Source organism: Microtus ochrogaster, unplaced genomic scaffold (genome assembly GCF_000317375.1).
Source record: "Microtus ochrogaster isolate Prairie Vole_2 unplaced genomic scaffold, MicOch1.0 UNK9, whole genome shotgun sequence".
Lineage (NCBI taxonomy): Eukaryota > Metazoa > Chordata > Mammalia > Rodentia > Cricetidae > Microtus > Microtus ochrogaster.
The window spans coordinates 7,239,826-7,248,009 of NW_004949107.1; positions in this window are offsets into that span (position 1 = coordinate 7,239,826).

Genomic DNA, 8,184 nt, shown 5'->3' on the forward strand with positions numbered 1-8,184 from the left:
AGAGAGAGAGAGAGAGAGAGAGAGAGAGAGAGAGAGAGAGAGAGAGAAATGTAATTGTTTTTCAAATACTGACAGGGAGAAAACTGAAAATATGGATGAATTGGCACCCAGATTCGAAGTACCTTGCTATAGACACTTTAACTTTTCACTGGGGCCCACGTTAATCGTTTTAGCTCCTCCCCCACCTCATGGAAACCCATTCATGCCACACCCTCACCTTTGATTCATTCTCAGACACACCTAGCCACACGCCTCGCCACCGGCGTATTTGCCATCTCACAAATGAATGGCAAAGCCTGTGGCAAGCAGGGACTTGCGCGGCTGAGTAGATGCCGTCAGTCACACGTTTTCCCTTCTAAAATAAGCACTGGGTGGCGGAGAATGATGGGTTGGGCACTCGGGGAGAAAAACGACAGCGAGAGCCAATGAAACGCCTCGGTAGGACCGAACCACTATCGTTCATTTCCTTGCAAGCTCTTATAAAGGGTGAGTTCAATCTAAAGAGAAACAGGAGAGACGGGGGATAAAAAATTTGCTAAATAGCTGCTATACACCATCACTTTATACAGTATTGCCTCGTTTATTAACTACCGGGCAATGCCGATGGGCTAGATTATCCTGGTAAACTGAGGCATAAAGAACTATTTCCCCAAACCTCACAACTAGTGTACAGTGCTGTGGGAATTTAATCCAAGCTGCTAAGTCCAGACCTTCGAATCCATACTTCTTACAATTTCACGAAGCATGAAAAGCAGCAAACCTAAAACATATCTGAGGAAAGAAAATGCGGATTTTATGGGGTGATTCCAAAAAGAAATATGGTTCAGGAAGGGCTGACCTGATTTTAGGAATATCCCCCTCTTCTCCACAAGGCTTTCAAAGATGGCGATCTCTCTTGCTTTTATTTATACACTCGTTTATTCAGAAGAACTTAATTAGGAGAAAAAGCAAACGAAGATAAAGAAGATAAGATTGAATTCCTGTTCTCGCGTTGCTGACTATATTTAGACACAGACACTTGAGTAAACAGGTAATTATGGGATTGCAGCGTAGAGATGTGATGGAAATAAGCAAGGGCTGTTGGGAGCAAGTGTTGCTATGCAGTGTCCCGGGGTGCAGACTCAGCTGCACATCTGTGTGCATGAAGCTCGCTTTCAGGATCGACACCTGTACCGTGAAGGAGAGAAGCTGAATCTAATGGGGCAGAAGGACAAGCTGGGTCGTAACCAGTTACCATAAACACCTCAGCACTGCACAGGAGAGTTACAGAGCTAGGACAGTCGGGGAAGCTGTCATGGATAGGGCAGCATGGTCAGGCTCCTTAGCAGTTGGTCACAGTGTTAGGCTGCTCCGAGAAAGCATGACCTTGAGCAATCATGACCTTCGGCTCTGTTCAACAAGGGCAATTTCCAGACTGAAATATAGCTGGAGTCGGATGCCGGCGTGCTCAGCACTTAAGGGAAGAAGGGTGCCAGGTAGAGAATATTAGATGAGGATGTATCTGAAGGAAGAGAAGCAGACTCGGGAGGAGACTGGGCCAGTGGTCCTGGATGAAGAATTAGTCCAATACTCAAACTGACAAGTACCACCAGGCTTATTAAGTGGAAAAACTGAGAACACGAAGGAAAATCAATTAAATGTTATGGGTACAGCAATTCTGGAGGGAAAGAGGCTAAGTCTTGCTTTTAATGTATGGTCTTTGGAACATTCATGTAGAGATCTCTAGTTACAGATGTTAGTCCTTTCCCAGAGCTCAGAAAATAAATCTGGGTTAGACATGGAGTCAGAGCTAACCCACAGGTAGAAGAGCAAAGCCAAGGGAGTGGATTATATCAGCAAGAAACAGTGAAGAGGAGGAGACACAGTGAGCTCTGAAGATGTCTTCAAATAAGCTAGCGACAAGGACAGACAGAGCATGATTCTGCTACGTAAGGAATCTAGTGTTGTCGGTTTCATAGAGATAGAACAAAAAGCGGTAATTGCCAAAGGTCGGGAGGAGAGAATAGTGTTTAAGAGATGCCATTTCCATTGGGAAGCTGAAAATGTCTGGAGATGGGTGGAAGTGACGGTTGCACCATAGTGTGAATGTGCTTAAGACTACAGATAAATCGATTTAAATGGCAAGTTTTGTGTAACATACACTCATAGTAATGTATTTTACCGTAAGAAAAAAAAAGAAAGAGAACAAAAGGATAGTATGAAAATGAAGGACAATGTAGCCCTCCTTCAAGAAGCGCTAATGAGAAGAGAGAAGTAGAGTAAGAGCCAAAGAAGGAAACTGGATGGGGAGTGGAGTTTTAGGACAGCCAGTGGGGGGGGCGGGGGGCAATGACGTGGCTAGGCGAGACACAACACCGTTAGCTGAGCACAGGAAATGGTGGTGAAGTAGACACTTTAAGGGCTGCTTCTGAACCTCGTTGCAGTGAACCCTGAGGGAGGAAGGATGACTGAACAGAAGCCCGGATGGTGACCATATGGATGGCAACAGGTCTCGCCCTGCCTGGCTCTAGTTCATTGGGACCATTTAGAACAGACAGTTGGGAGCCGCACAATTGCCTACAGACTGAATTAGTCAACCATGCAAAATTAATACAAGAAGCACACTCAGTACACGCAATGGCAATATTTTCATATGTAAATCTTTATCTTCCAATTATGTTGATAGTGTTTATGTAAGGAAGGGAAAACCATTTGTGAAGATCAAACCAGTCAGTATTTTAGCTTGGAGCGGGGAGGGTTTCCAGGCTCCCACCCCTAACTGAGGTGCTGTGGACAGCTGACGACTGCTGGAGGAGAGACACTCGGTTTGGTTTGGTTTTCTAAGGGTATAGTATGGTCAACTCCACTCCAGTGGATGGCCCTGCACCCAGGAGTGCATGGGTAACACAAATTTACTTCAGTGAGTTAGTAAAACAAAAGCAAAATACAAATTTGGGGAGGTCCGGAGGGGGGATCTGGGAGGCTGGTTGGGGAGATCCGGGGACGGGGGAGGGTTCTGGGAAGGCTGGTTGGGAAGGTCAGGAGTGGAGATCTGGGAAGGCTGGTTGGGAAGGTCTTGAGGGAGGATCTGGGAAGGCAGGGAGGAGGAGGGAGAATGAATATAGTCAAAACAGTGCACAAAATTCTCAAAGAAGGAATAAAATATTTTTTAATATTGTGAACTTTGAAGATTACTATCAAGTTTCAAGAAAAGACTATTGTCTAAATTTGTATGCTTGCCAGGCAGTGGTGGCACATGTCTGTAATCCCAACACCCAGGAAGCAGAGGCAGGCAGATCTCTATTAGTTTCAGGACAGGCAGGGCTACCCAGCGAAAGCCTGTCTTGAAAAACCCAAATAAAATAAAATTTGTGTTTTTAAAAATTTATCTAACTGAGATTAAGTTTACTGTATATAATTTTATGATCTATTATTTAAAAGACCTCACCAAATGTATTTGGGTCATAGATTTCTTTGAGTCGTAAGGGAAAAATAGTTAAGCAAAAAAAGTTAACTACTTCAAAAAAAAAGGTGTAGAGAGGAGTAATTTCTCTTTAGAAACACCGTATCTAATTTGTGGTATTCTAGGTCTACCTAAATGTCCCTGCAAATTATCGTCATACTCATGTGGTGCTCAAACACTGCACTGTATTCTTTTTCTGTCTAGTTCATGAACTACAAAGATAGGAATCCGTGATATGTATTTATGAATATGTAACATTCACTCACTGATCCTTGAGGAAGTGTTGGCTGTTGGCCATGATAATGTACGTTTGCATATTTCTTAGTGTGTTAGTTAGGTTTCTATTGCTGTGAAAAGACACCAAGACCACAGAAACTCTTACAAAGAAAGTATTTCAGTGGGGTGACTCGCTTAGTTTCAGAGGTTTATTCCATTATAATAATAGCGGTGATCCTGGCTTTATGCAGGCAGATACAGTGCTGGAGGAGTAGCTAAGAGTCCTACACCTTGCAGGCAACAGGAAGTCAACTGAGACACTGGGCAGTATCCTGAGCATAGGAAACCTCAAAGCCTGCCCCAGGGACACACCTCTAACAAGGCCATACCCATGCCAACAAAGCCACGCCTACTAACAGTATCACTCCCTATGAGATTATGGGGGCCAATTACTTTCAAACTACCACACTTGGTTTTATAAAAGTACAAGACATAAACACAAATACTCTGTTAGTTCTAGGACCTTAACATGACATGCTTTTGGAGCTCTAGATCACTGATTGCTAGTCTTGGTTGCCAGTTTCATAGACTTGGAAAGAGGGAACCTCAATTGAAAAGATGTCTCTATCATATTGGCCTGTGGGTATATTTATGGCATATTTTCTTAATTGCCAACTGATGTAGGAGGACCTATTCCACTGGTGTATGGTACCATTCTTAGACAGGTGAGTCTAGGCTGTATAAGAAAGGTGGCTGAATATGATCCAGAGAGCAAGCCAGTAAGCATCATTCTTCTGTAATTCTTGCCTCCAGGTTCCATCTTTGAGTTCCTCCCCAATTTCCTTCAAAGACAGAGCTGTAAGATGAAATAAACTCTTTCCTTCCCTAGTTGATTTGGTTATGGTGTACCACAGTAAAGAAACCACACTAGAACGACATCCAACCTATATACACATAGATGGTCATAAAAACCCCTCTGTTGGGAATATGTGTACAATCTTGTGGTTGTTTGAATGAGTGTGGTGGCATTTCATTTGTATTTTAATAAATAAAGCTTGCTTGAGGTTCAGAAAAGTAAAACTGGCCAGCCTTACAGACCAGGCAGCAATGACACACACCTTTAATCCCAGTAGCCACACTAACTTGCTATAGAAACCAGGCAATAGTGGTGCATGCCCCTAATCCCAGAACTAGAGAGGACTCTAAAACTGGAGGAGACAGCTCTCAATATTGGTCTCATTCTGAGATTCCTGGAGGCAGGATCGCCATTTCAGACTGAGGTAGAGGTAAGAGCCAGTGGCTGGCTGTTTTGCTTTTCTGACCTTCAAGTTGAACCCCAATTTCTGTCTCTGAGTTTTTATGAATTGTGCTTCACATGGGCTCATATATTTGAATGTTTGGTTCCCAGTTGGTGGAACTGTTTATAAAGAATTAGGGGGTGTGGCCTTTTGGAGAAGGTGTGTCACTGGGGGTGTGCTTTGTGGTTTCTTTTTTTTTTTTTTTTTTTTGGTTTTTCGAGACAGGGTTTCTCTGTGGTTTTGGAGCCTGTCCTGGAACTAGCTCTTGTAGACCAGGCTGGTCTCGAACTCACAAAGATCCGCCTGCCTCTGCCTCCCGAGTGCTGGGATTAAAGGCGTGCGCCACCACCGCCCGGCGCTTTGTGGTTTCAATATGGCCCAATTTTCCTCCCGTCCCTCTCTCTCTGCCTGCTGCTTGTGGATCAAATGTAATCTCTCAGCTATTGCTCCAATGCCATGTCTACCTGTCCCCAAGTTCCCTACTATGATGGTCATGGAGTCGTCCTCTGAAGCTATTAGCAAGTCCCCAAATATATGCCTCCTTGTATAAGCTGCCTTGATCATGGTGTCTCTTCAGAGCAATAGAACAGTAACTAAGACAGAGTTCATCATTACAAATATCAAGGTCCTAGAATGGCATAGGTATTATGGTATTGATATGTCCTAGGAAGAGGAAGATGACATTGTTTTCTGAGGTCTGAATCACATGAACCAGCTAAAAGCTGTAAAGAGGAAAAAGAGAAGAAACCAAAAGATTGACCTCTTTTTGAGATGATGGCAAGCAGATGAAACCAGATTACCTGCCGACACTTTCATAGACAAGCAGGAGGCAGTACGTTCTGTTGTTACACTGTCACTACTCAGAACGCTCCCTTCCTTCCCAGAGGAAGGAAGCAGGCATTCCATGCCTTTGTTCTCCATGCCTCGTCTTAGATGTACAAAGTAGATTTTAGGCCAATTATGCAACTGTTGCTTCAACAAAGCCTATCATATTAGTTCAATATTTAAATAATTTTTTATAAAATATAATTAGAGTAAATGTTTTCAAAAGAAGAGAAACATTCTCTTAAACCATAGAAATTCTAGCCCAGTAGATGAGGGCCTACCCTAACTAGGATTTTAATCAGTTTTCTTGATGAAACCCTAAGATGGAATCCTAGACCATATTTCAGAATTTTTTGGTTTTTGTTTTCCCTGAGACAGGGCTTCTCTGTGTAGAACTCCCTGCTCTGTAGGCCAGGTTAACCTTGAATTTAGAGATCTGCCTGCCTCTGCCCCTCCAGTACTGGGATTAAAAGTGTGTGCCACTACCACCACCTGGCTCAGAATATTTGAAGACCTATTCAAGAATCAGCAGCTCTTTATTAATGAAATGCTCTAGCTTGTGTGTGTACAAAGGCCTCACATGTGTATGTGCACATGTGTGTGCTCATGCACCCAGAGGTCAGAGGTCAACCTCAGATGTCATCTCTCAGAATCTCTCCACCTTGCTTTTTGATTGGGTGAGGCTCCCTGTCCAGAAAGACCCAGGTATCTTTCTGTCTTCACTGTCCCAGCTTCAGGTTAACAGTGCCCACCACCATGCTTAGCTTTTTAATATGGCGTCAGGAATCAAACTCGGGTCCTCAAACTTGTACCACCATCCTATGTTTTCTATGAGTATGGAGCTCACTTTTAAAAGTCCTCTGATAGTGCTGAAACCATTCAGAATCAGAGAAAAAAAGGAGATTTTCCTAAAAGTCAGTCTGAAGTAATTTTAAAATATTACTATCATGTTAATGATTTAACATGGTGTTAGGAGAAATATTGAAAGTAGAACTCGTGGAGCTGGAGCGATGGATCAGTGGCTAAAAGGACTTTCTGATCTTCTAGAGGATCCAGTTTCCATTTCAAGCACCCACGTGGTGGCTCACAACTGCCTGTAACTCTTGTTCCAGAGAGCCCATGTCCCTTGTTGGCCTTTGAAGGCACCTGCACACACATGGTGCACATAAATTCACACAGGCACACATACACACAGAAATAAAACTGGAATGCTCTTGGAAAATTAGGAAGATAGTTGTAGTCATGCATCATCCATGCTATAAATGGCTAAGAAGAAAACAATGGGTTTTTTGTTTTTGTTTTTCTTGTCTTTAAATTACATTTGCTTCTTGGTTCCTGTTCTTTTGTATTTTCTTTGCTTTGTTTTTAAAACTGGGTCTTATTGTGTAGCCCAGGTTAGCCTTGAACCCATAATCCTAACAAGGTCTCAGCCTCCCTAATGCTGAGTTATGATACGCCTGTTACCTCACCCAGCTTGTGTTTTTCACAACAGCTCCCACAGTTAGCGAAATGCCTTTACCAAAACCCTTTACCAAGGCTTGTGCCTAGCTATTACCACTTTCAGAGGCACACACCTTTAGGTCTAAATTAATTGCTATCTTCACAAAGTTCCTTCATATAAATAATGATAGAATTAATTATGTTCTGTTGTTTGAATGTTGTCTGTCTACAAACATTTAAGCACTTGAAAAATCATTGTTATTTTTAAATTATTAAAAAAATTTTCATTAACGCATATCAAATCTCTAAGCATGACAGGGGGCATTAAACATCTATAAGAATAATGCATAACCGATGAAATGTGTTGTACAAATTTTTTTCAAAAGTTCAAAAGTTGAAGAATAACATTTTCTGGTTTATATAGTAATGTTATCTGAAGATTACTAAACATTGTTCATCAATTTTAAATGATGGAAATCAAACACATCACTCTCAAGTTACACTAAACACAATTTATCTTTGTCTCTTTTCATGTCGATTATGGGTCATGATTACCTCTGTGAGATTGGCCATCATGGAAAAAAAAAACTACCCAAAATAGAGTGGAAGGCCACGCGTGGTGGCGTATGCCTTTAATCCCAGGACTCGGGGGGCAGAGGCAGGCAGATCTCCGTGAGTTTGAGGCCAACATGGTCTACATACAAAAGTTCCAGGACAGCCAGAGCTACATAATGAGACCGTATCTCGATACAAACAAACAAACAAAGAAAAAGACGTACCAACACCGGACAGAAATCTCAAGGTCCAAATCAGAAGCAGAAGGAGGGGGAGCACGAGCAAGGAACTCAGGACAGCGAGGGGTACACCCACACACCGAGACAATGGGGATGTTCTTTCGGGAATTCACCAAGGCCAGCTGGCCTGAGTCTGAAAAAGCATGGGATAAAACCGGACTTGCTGAAC